Consider the following 10,626-nt stretch of genomic DNA (forward strand, 5'->3'; position numbering starts at 1 on the left):
CTCACTGGCCCCTCCCCCTTCTACTCTTTGTGGCCTCTGTGTCCTTGGTGGCACCTTATATGCACCCCTTTTATATTGCCTAGGTTATGCCATACCATGTATATAGGTTTCTCCCCAATTGTACTGGGAGATTCTCATCCATGCTGGTTGGGTAGTGTACAGTTAGATGGTTGGGTGGGCAGCTCAGCAGTTGGATGAGTAGATGAGTGATTGATGGTTAGATGGATAAGTGGCTGGATAGATAGAAGACAAGTGCATGGATTGGATGATTGGGTTGACGGTGAGATAGATTGTTGGGTGGTTGATGGTTGGCTGGTTGGCTGGATAGATGGAGAGGTAGATAGATAGATAACAGGATGGTTTCGTGAGTGAAGGGACAATGGCAGGATGGTTGCCTGTTTTGGATAGTCGGATGGATAAATCAATGAAATTGATGGATAAATAAGCAAACACCAAAAACCAGAGTACATTTCTCCCCCTGAGACTCCCTTTTGTATCTGGACTGTGACATTTCCTCATTTTCTAGTTTCTGGCCCTGGAAAGAGCTAGCAAACAGCACACTCCCCAGGTTTGGAGAAACCTTCTGAGCCATTGACTATGGATTTGCCAAGGTTTTTGCACTGCAGAGTTCTGGAGAAGTTGGCCCCCAAAGTGAATTTCTGTAAAGTAAATCCTATTTTCCCATTGACTTGGCCCACACTTTTGGAGATATGTTCCTGCTGTCAGAGGCTGGTGACAGGTGGGAGAAGAGCTGGAACTCCCCTGGGTGTCAGCTGCCCCAAGCTTCTACTCACTCCACCTTGAGAGCAGACCAATGCTGGCCAGAAGCACAGGAGCTTAGAGCCAGGAGGAGATGCAACAGCAGGGGAACAGATTTGGCATCTGGTCCCAGAAGCCTCTGCTGCCAGTGGGATGCTCTGCTGCTAGGCTTCTGGGATAGCACACTCCGTCTCCTCCAGACTGATCTGTTTCTGCTCATCTGTCCGTACATCCTTCCTTCTCACAATCCCACCCTCCCTTCTTCATCCATCCATCTGTCCATCCATTCAACAATCATTTTTGAAAGACTCTAGGATGCTAGGGGATATAGAGGGAAATTAAAGAGAATCGACATTCTGATGGCAAAGAATTATATCCCAGTAGAGGTGATAGGCAAGGCCTCCTTCCTCCTCTTTCTCCTTCTCCTACTCCATTGCTTTTTCCTCTTCCTCTTCCTCTACCTCTTCTTTCTTTTTTGCTCTTTCTCCTTCTTCTTCTTTTCTTTTTCCCTCGTCGATGATCACAGCAGCCTCTACCGTTGAGTCCCCACTAAGTGCCAGGCACCGTCATAGGTGAGGTTCTGACATGCTCTAATGTATTCCCCCAACAACCCTGCATAATAGTTTTTTTTTCTTTTTTTTTTTTTGAAATAGAGTCTTACTCTGTTGCCCAGGCTGGAGTGCAGTGGCATGATCTTGGCTCACTGCAACCTCTGCCACCCGGGTTCAAGCGATTCTCCTGCCTCAGCCTCCCAAATAGCTGGGATTATAGGCACACACCACCACACCCAGCTAATTTTTTGTATTTTTAGTAGAGATGGGGTTTCACCATGTTGGGCAGGCTGGTCTCGAACTCCTGATCTCAAGTGATCTGCCCGCCTCGGCCTCCCAAAGTGCTGGGATTACAGGCATGAGCCACCACACCTGGCCCATAATAGTTAATAACACTCATTTTGCAGGTAAAAAAGCAGGCTCTGAGCTGTTCAGTGATATACCCAAGGTCACACTTTTTAGTACATACTTGTGTATGAGATGGAATATGTTGAGTGCAGAGGGGAAAGTCCTTCAACCTTTGCTGTCAGGATGGCATTATTTGATAGGTAGGATTTTGATACATAGTAGATGGAAAGAAGGGCATTCTTAGCAGGGGGAACAGCCTAGGCAAAGGCCTGGAGGCTAGAAAGGGGTGGGTTTGTAGGAGCCATGGTGAAGCAAAGTGTGAGAAAGAAATGGCAGGAGAGGTTTGAGTCTGTTAAAAGAAGCCTTGAGTGATGAGCTATGGCTGACAGTGGAAGCAGTAGGGAGCCACTGAAAGAAATCAAAAGGAGGGAAAAGTTCAGGAAGATGGTCATGAAGCCTGGCATGGGAGGAGGATCCAGAGCAGGGAGAGGCAAGCTGGAGGCCAGGAGGGGCTATATGGGCCTAGACTCCATTAAGCCAGACCCCAGATGTGGCTACTGCTGCCCAGCCAGCTACTCCAGCAGTGGGAGAAGCCAGGATGTAGCTCACATCCTTGGGGGATGGGCCATAATGGCAGGGACGAGGGCAGAGTGAACCAGTTAGGGCAGAGCAGCTGCCTGCCTGCCTTCTCCCCTCACTGAAGCCCCACAGCTCCCAGGGAGCTCTTCTGCATCCTGTCCCACCCTGCCCACTTCACTCCTTGAGCCAGGGAAGGGTTACCATCACCTTGCTGGGCCTCAGCTCTTCCATCGAGCCTGGACAATCCAAGCAGCACCCTGAGGACCATCCCAGAATGCAGAATGTCAGAGCTGGACGTATGGGGAAGCTGAGGCCCAGAAAGGGACAGCTAGTTGCCTGAGGACACACAGAGACAGTGGCAGGGCTGGAACTTGGGGCTAGATCTATAGCCTAAAACTCCTTCCAAGGGAGATAAGTTGGTGGCTCCCTTTTCTAGCTGTGGAGGCTTGGACATACTTTTCTTTTCTTTTTTCCTCTCCTGTCTTTGCCTACTTTTTCTTTTCTTTTTTTTAAAAAACTTTTTTTTTTTTTTTTTTTTTTAACAGTGAGGAGGTCTGCTCTATATTGCCCAGGCTGGTCTCGAACTCCTGGGCTCAAGCAGTTCTCCTGCCCCAGCCTCCCAAAATGCTGGGATTACAGGTGTGAGCCACTGCGCCTGACTGAGACTCAGACATATTATTTAACATCTGTCTCTAGCCCTCTTGAGAGTAAGGTGGAATAAAAATAAATAGTGAGCCTTTAAAAAAAGTCTTAGTCACTCTGAACCTCAGTTTACCCTGCTGTAAAATGGGGATAATAATAACAAAACATTATTTAGTCATCATTTTTCCTATCACCTCCCTGTAAGAATGTGAACTTCACAAAGGTAGGGATTTTTTTTAATCTCTTTTGTTTACAAATGCTCAGCATGGCACCTAGGACTTAGCAGATGCTCAGTAAAAAATTATTGAATGAGTAAGGAATACATATGATTTATGGGTTCCTCACAGTGTGCCTGGCGCTGCAGGAAATGCTTTCCATGTGGAATCCTGTTTAATCCTCAAAACAATCCTGAGGTGTGGAATTGGTTTGATTATCTCCACTTTGCAGAGGAGGAAACTGAGCCTCAGAGAGATTACACTTGACTTACTTGTGCTCATACCGTTCCTGGGTGATGGAACTGGGATAGAAGCCCTGTTCTGTGGGGCCTCACAGGCTGCAGGGCTGCACAGCTGTTGCAGAGCCGGGTGAGTGCTTCTGGGAACAATTGTGGGGCCTGGCACAAAGTAGGTGCTGGATAGACCATGTCTCTAGTCCTAATGCCCGCATTCCCCTTTTCTGGACTTCAGCTTTCCCACCTGGAAAGCTCCAGGGCTGAACTCTGAGCTTTTCACCGTCCTCCCACATGGACTGATCACACTAGGGATGATCTTCCCACGGTTGACAACTCTAAGGCCAGTTGTCCTGCCTGATGATGAGCCCCAATCCCAAAGGGAAAAGGCCTCTGGAGGTGTCTCAATGCTCACTTCCCCTCTGGGACCCCAGCACCTCTGTGGTCTCGTCACTTGCTTCCTTAGGGGCCTCGAATTGGCCTCCATGCAGATCCGCCTGCCTGACAGCTCCCAGTGGCCTGCGGGAGGAGTGTTTTCTCGGCTCCCTGACGGCATCCGTCCCAAGGTGCGAGGCTCCAGCTGCACGCGGCGGGCCAGGCTGCCGTTCTGTCTGGAGCGCTGCGTGGAGAAACAAACACAGCTGTGTTTATTCCAGAAATTACACATCCTGATAATCTGCTCACTCGGGGTAATGCCTCCCAGTTAGGATCACAGGGGGAGCTGCACCAAGGTTCCTGAACTTCTGGGTGGGTTTTAATTCTCTGTGACATCTGTGCTGTTGGGCAGACCTTGGGCAGCAAGTAGACCTCGGCCAGTGGGCACCCAGACAACTTTGGAATGCCCCGTCCTGAAGGGGGTGGACATTCTCACCTGGGCATGAGATGCTGCAAGGAGATGACCTTTTGTCTTGAAATCTCCAAGTTAGGATTTCAGGCCTGACACCCTGGCCCGTAGCCACACTGGGAGACAGAAACCCACAGATCTACATTAGGAGAACATGACCCAGGATTGGATCGTGAATCCAGTCATGTTGTTGCTCTAGAGCATTTCCACAACTCCCTGTTGCTTCTGGGTCACTCTTCCTTGGCCCACAGGCCCTGTGCAGTCTGCTTCCTGCCCACTCTGCCTGATTTCCATCACTCACCTCGGTCTAGGGGTTCTAGCCACTCTGGCCTTTCAGTTCCTTGCAACTCCTAGACTCTTCCCACCACAGGGCCTTTGCACTGCTTGGTCCCTCTAGCTGGAATGCTGTTCCCTTATCACCCGGATAACTCTCACCCACCCTCCACGTTTTCAAGGAAGTCTTCCCAGAGCCCTGCATAGCTCCATGGGCCAATCTTTTGCTGCATTTGTCAACATCATAGTTTTAAAATAATTAGTGTGTTTCTTTGAACATCTCTACCTCTCCTACCAGACTGTCAACTTTACAAGGGCAGGGACCATGATCCAACAGCTTCATCACTTAGATTCCCTGGGCCTAGCATAGCGCCTGGCCCCTAGTAAGTGCTCAACTGATATATATTGATTGGGAGAATGAATGAATGAATGCACAGCCCTCAGATGAGTGAAAGGAGGATATGCTTCTGTTTGTTCTTTTGGGTGACAGTTGGCAGAGTGCTGTGACATCCGTCATCTCCCTTTAATTGAACGGAGTGGGATTGAAGTCTGCAGGGGCTTGGCACGGGGCCAGGCCCCAGGGTGGGGGTGTGGGATCCGAGGTGAATTAGGCATCGTGGGCCTGGCCTTGGGGAGCTCACACACTGGCTGTGCATAGCCCCCTGGGAGGAAAGTCCCACTGGTATTGTTCTCCTGTATGGACAGATGAGGCTTCTAATACTCAGAGCCAGGGGTGGAGGCGGGGGTGGCTTGATGAGGCCACACAGCTAGTCAGCGGGACAGACATGCACTCAGATCCGACGGATATCAAGCCAGGTGGCCCTTCCCCCACTTCTTGCGGGCACTTGGGTGGGAAGTGTCAGGGCTCCCTGGCCTTTGGGGGTCTTGACATCCCAAACTCTTGCCAGCCATGTGGCTGTGGACAATTTACAGGGGGCAGCATGGATTGTCCTGCCCTATGGAGGTTTTATTCTAATGGATAGGACTGATGCCAGATATCTAGTGAGTAGCTTAAGTAGGGATGGTGCTAAGGAGAAAACTGCAGCAGAGATGGGAGGGCCAGCGGGAGGAGGGATCAGGAAGGCCTTTCTGAGGAGGTGATGTTTGAGCAGAGGCCAGAAGGAAGCAAGAGAGGGGGCTCGGGGATACCTGGGGGAGGGTGTTTCAGGCAGTGGGGAGAGCTGGGCAAAGGCCTTGTGACAGGGATGTGCAAGCAGCCAGCGTGGTTGCAGCAGGAGGGCCAGGGGAGAATTGGAGTGGGTGACACAGAGGGACCGGCCATGGCAGGACTTTGGCTTCTCCCTGGAGTGAGATGGGAGCGGTGCAGGGTTTTGAGGAGGAGACAGGATCTAACCTGGGTTCAGAAAGCACCACTCTGACTGTCATAAGAGATCAGAGAGTGGGGGACAGGGGCAAAGCAGGGAACAGGAAGAACCATCACAGAGTCCAGGCGGGAGACGGTGGTGGCTGGACCAAGGAGGCAGTGGTGGGGAGTTGTCAGTAAGTGGCCCTTGTTTTGCTCCCCAGGCTGCCTCACATAGTTTGGGGATCCACAGGGGGCGGAGAGAAAATGGACCTTAAATGTCTTCTCCCTCTGGCCTGCCCCCCCTCACCCCAGGAGGCTCTGTTGGCATTTTTGACATGGAAGCATATGTCTCTTTCTTTCTAATGTAAATTGATAATGTATTGACAATGTGATCTCCTGGCAGCCAGGTTGGTGACTCTAGCATGTGCTAGATCATTCTGGGGGGAATGGAGGGCAGAGGGGCAGACAAAAGCCTGTTCCGGGCCCAAATCCACCCCTGTCAGGACTTGCTGAGCGACTGTGCACAAGGCCCTTTCCCTCTTTTGAGCTGGGGGCTGCACTGGGGGATTAGCGGACCACCGAGGGGCTCTGCAGTCACACCAGCTGGGTTCATGTCCTGGTGCCAGCTCTTATTAGGTGTGACTATGGACAAGTGGCCTCACTTCTTGGAACCTCAGTTTCCTTATCTGTCAAATGGAGATGGTAATAGTCCTTACCTTAGTAGGTGGCTGAGACATAGTAAGTGCTCAATAAATAACCATCGTTGGCTAGGTGCAGTGGCTCACCCCTGTAATCCCAGCACTTTGGGAGGCCGAGGCGGGCGGATCACGAGGTCAGAAATTTAAGACCAGCCTGGCCAACTTGGTCAAACCCCGTCTCTATTAAAAATATAAAAATTAGCCAGGCGTGGTGGCATGCGTCTGTAATCCCAGCTACTCTGGAGGCTGAGGCAGGAGAATCGCTTGAACCCGGGAGGCGGAGGTTGCAGTGAGCCAAGATCACGCCACTGCACCCCAGCCTGGGCAACAGAGCAAGATTCCATCTAAAAAACAAAAACAAAAACAAAACAACAACAACAACAACAAATCACTGTGTAGAAGCCAGAGCAGAAAAGCCAGGGCCAGAATGCTTTTGTCCGGCCTGTGCCTCAGTCTTTGTCCCAGCCGAGAGGAATTTGTTTGGTCCTTGGTTTGAGCAGTCCTAAGGATCTCTTGGGTCTCAGGACTTGCAGAACTTCAGCAGCAGCTGCCCTGGAAGGCAGCCCCCTCTAGCGGAGGAGATTCGGCTCCAGGCTGTACAGACCATTTACAGGCTGTGTGACCTCAGCCTGGGAGCACAACCTTCCTGAGCTCCAGAGGTGATGAGCTCCCCTTATCTGTGCAGTGGGAAGTAGAGGGCCTGCCTCCCAGAGTGAGGATGACATAAGAACCCACTTGGAAAGGGCTTAGAGGGTGGGGCTCTGTGAATTCTGGCTCCCTTCTGCCCAGATGTGTGGGCCAACTGACTCCCAGGAGTGGGAGCCAAGAGCTGCAGGGGCCTGGGAAAGGTGAGGGGGCCGGAGAAGATGGGAGTGGAAGCCTGGAGGCAGAGGCAGCAGGGTTTGGGGAAGCGCGTGGGGGGCCGGAGGGCGGCTCTAACTCTTCTCTCTAATTTTTGAGAAAATCTTTTCCCCATCTTCATATAATTAAGAGTATTTTTAAAATGCCTTGTTGAAATAAAAATAGTCCATTTCCATATGACCTCATTTCATTCCACACCCTCAGTGCGCGTGTGCACACAGATATACACACGCACACAAATGTCTAGATTTTCAAAGCTGCCTTTTGTGCCTCTGCTGAAGGGGTTCTTATTTTTATCTAGCAGGTAAATATTTAGGGACCACCCCCACCCCGCTTTATTTTCTGATTTGCGATTGGAGGCCCTCTAGGGTCCATTAACAGCAGCTGACACTGTGTGGCTCTGCAGCTTACAAGGCGCATTCACATTGCTATCTCCATTGCTCCTGGGAAGGGGTGTCACCATGACCCATCACTTAGAGGTAGGACCATCTTTTTACCAGCAGCATCTAGTCCAGATCTGGCACATCACACACAAAAAATCAGCTATTGTCTTGAATACAGATGAATAATGAGACACATAACACAGATGAAGTAACTGAGGCTCAAAGAGATGAAAGGATTTGCCCAAGTGGATTTTTCCTGAGTTTTAATCCAGGACTGTCCAGACTACATGTTATGTTCCCCCTCCTAGGCTGCCTTTTTTTTTTTTTTTTTTTTTGAGTTTTGCTCTTGTCGCCCAGACTGGAGTGCAATGGTGTAATCTTGGCTCACTGCAACCTTTGCCTCCCAGGTTCAAGCGATTCTCCTGCCTCAGCCTCCTGAATAGCTGGGATTACAGGTGCCCGCCACCATGCTTGGCTGATTTTTGAATTTTTAGTAGAGACAGAGTTTCATCCTGTTGGCCAGGCTGGTCTCAAACTCCTAACCTCAGGTGATTCGCCCACCTCAGCCTCCCAAAGTGCTGGGATTGTAGGTGTGAACGACCACCCCTGGCCCAGGCTGCCTTTCTAACCAGCCTCTTTATTTTCAGATGGGGAAACCAAGAGCAAAAGAGGATAAGGACCTGTGCAAAGTCACACAGTGATGGGTGGTGATATGAATGATGAAAATATTAGCGTTATACAATTTTAACATTCATGATAACAGTCATTTTAAAGGATTGGTTTTACAGAGCAGTTTTGCATGGTGGAAATCAGCATATATCGTGGCCTTATTATGTGCCATGTTGCCGTGCTGAATCCACCACTATGAAGCAGGACTATTATTACTTTTGTTTTAGAAAACTGAATCTGTGAGAGGTTCAGTAAATTGCCCAAGGCCACATAGCCCATAAGTGGCGTAACTGGGATTTGAACCCACAGTTCTCTAAGTCCAAAGCCCATGCTCATGACATGCTACTACATCAGGCTGGTATGATTTGGTGGGGACAGAGCTAGAAGTTGAACCTGGGACTGGCTTCTTGGCCTCCTGATCCCCAAAAACAAAACCCCAGCCCAGAGGCCACAGGGGTGGCCCTGTCAGGAGCTTCTCAGTCAAGAAGGACAGAGCTCTGCCCTGGGCCTCCCACCCAGGGCCAACCTGGGCTGGGGCAGGGGGCTCGTGCCTCTAACAGGCCTCTCTGTGAGGGGGCTTTGGAGCAGCTGCCTCTGTGGCCCAACCTGCAGACAGCTGGCCCTGGCTGCCTCTTTAGCAGGAGCAGGATAAATCTGCCGCCCCCCTGCATAGCCCACTGTAGTTTACAGCATCCTTTCCCCTCCACAGTCTCACCTGAGCCTCGCAACATCCTTGTGAGACAGTTAGGGTAGGGCTCCCCAGTCTTCAAGTGGAGAAACGGAAGCCCAGAGGTATATACACTCAATAAAGTACCACCAGAACTTCAATTTTTTTTTTTTTTTTTGAGACTGAGTTTCGCTCTGTTGCCCAAGCTGAAGTGCAGTGGGGCAATCTCTGCTCACTGCAACCTCCGCCTCCTGGGTTCAAGCGATTCTTGTGCCTCAGCCTACTGAATAGCTGGGATTACAGGTGTGCACCACCACGCCTGACTAATTTTTGTATTTTTATTAGAGATGGGGTTTCGCCATGTTGTCCAGGCTGGCTGGTCTCTAACTCCTGATCTCAGGGGATCTGCCTGCCTCGGCCTCCCAAAGTGCTGGGACTCACAGGCATGAGCTACTGCTCCCGGCCCGAACGTCAATATTATTTTCCTGTAATTCTTAACTTCTTTGGGGTCACGAAGAGCCTTGAGAAGCTGCCACAGGCTATGAACTGCCCCCCTCCTAGAAAGTTGGAGACACACAGATACTTTTATGCACAAATTCAGGGGACTTACAGATTATAAGCCTCTGTTGTGTTGTTCTGTGGTGCTGATGATAATGAATACAACTTTGTTTTATTCAGCCTCTGCTTTCTGCTGGGCAGAATATTTGATGCTTTATATACATTATCTCAGAATACCCCTGCAGGGTAGGGAAACTGAGGCTCAAGAGAGGGTGACACTAAGGCTGCACAGCAGGGATATGAACCTGCTCTACCGACTCCTGTAGCCTGCGGGGCATGGTGTGGGAGCATCTTCCTGAGGCTGTGTTAAGGCTGTGTTTGCTGAGTACGGTGGCTCACGCCTATAATCCCAGCACACTTTGGGAGGGTGAGGCAGGAGGGTGAGGCAGGAGGATTGCTTGAGGCCAGGAGTTCGAGACCAGCTTGGGCAACACAGAAGAACCCATCTCTACTAATGTTTTTTGTTTTTGTTTTTGTTTGTTTTTGTTTTTAAATTAGCCAGGCATGGTGGCGTGTGCCTATAGTCCCAGCTACTTGGGAGGCTGAGGTGTGAGGATCGCTTGAGCCCAGGAGGTCAAGGCTGTAGTGAGTCATGGTCATGCCACTGCACTCTAGCCTAAGCAACAGAGTGAAACCCTGTATCAAAAGACAAAAAAGAAGAAGAAGAAGAAGAAAAAAGACCAGGGCCTCTTAAGGAAGTTTAGAGTCCATATTTTCTGCCTTTGGAAAAGACTGCTGGCTTACCCCAGCCCTGAGAGCAGGAAGAGCTACTGAGGACAGGGTTTCTAGCAACCTCTGAACGCCCAGCAGGGAGCCTCCTTCTCCCACTTCCCAGGGGTCTGATTTGATGGCCCTGGGTAGAGCCTGTCTCTCAGCTCTATATGATGGGAAAGTCTGCAATTCAAGCTGGACTTATTTGGCTTAACTCATGGGAATTTGCCTTCCTTGAAATCCTCTTCCCACCACAGGACAGCCTAATGATTCCTGTAGGGCACTCGGGACTCCCTTGGCAATGAGTCTGCCTGAGAGCAGGACTGAGG

This window comes from Colobus angolensis, unplaced genomic scaffold, assembly GCF_000951035.1.
Source record: "Colobus angolensis palliatus isolate OR3802 unplaced genomic scaffold, Cang.pa_1.0 Scaffold240, whole genome shotgun sequence".
In the NCBI taxonomy this organism is placed as follows: Eukaryota; Metazoa; Chordata; class Mammalia; order Primates; family Cercopithecidae; genus Colobus; species Colobus angolensis.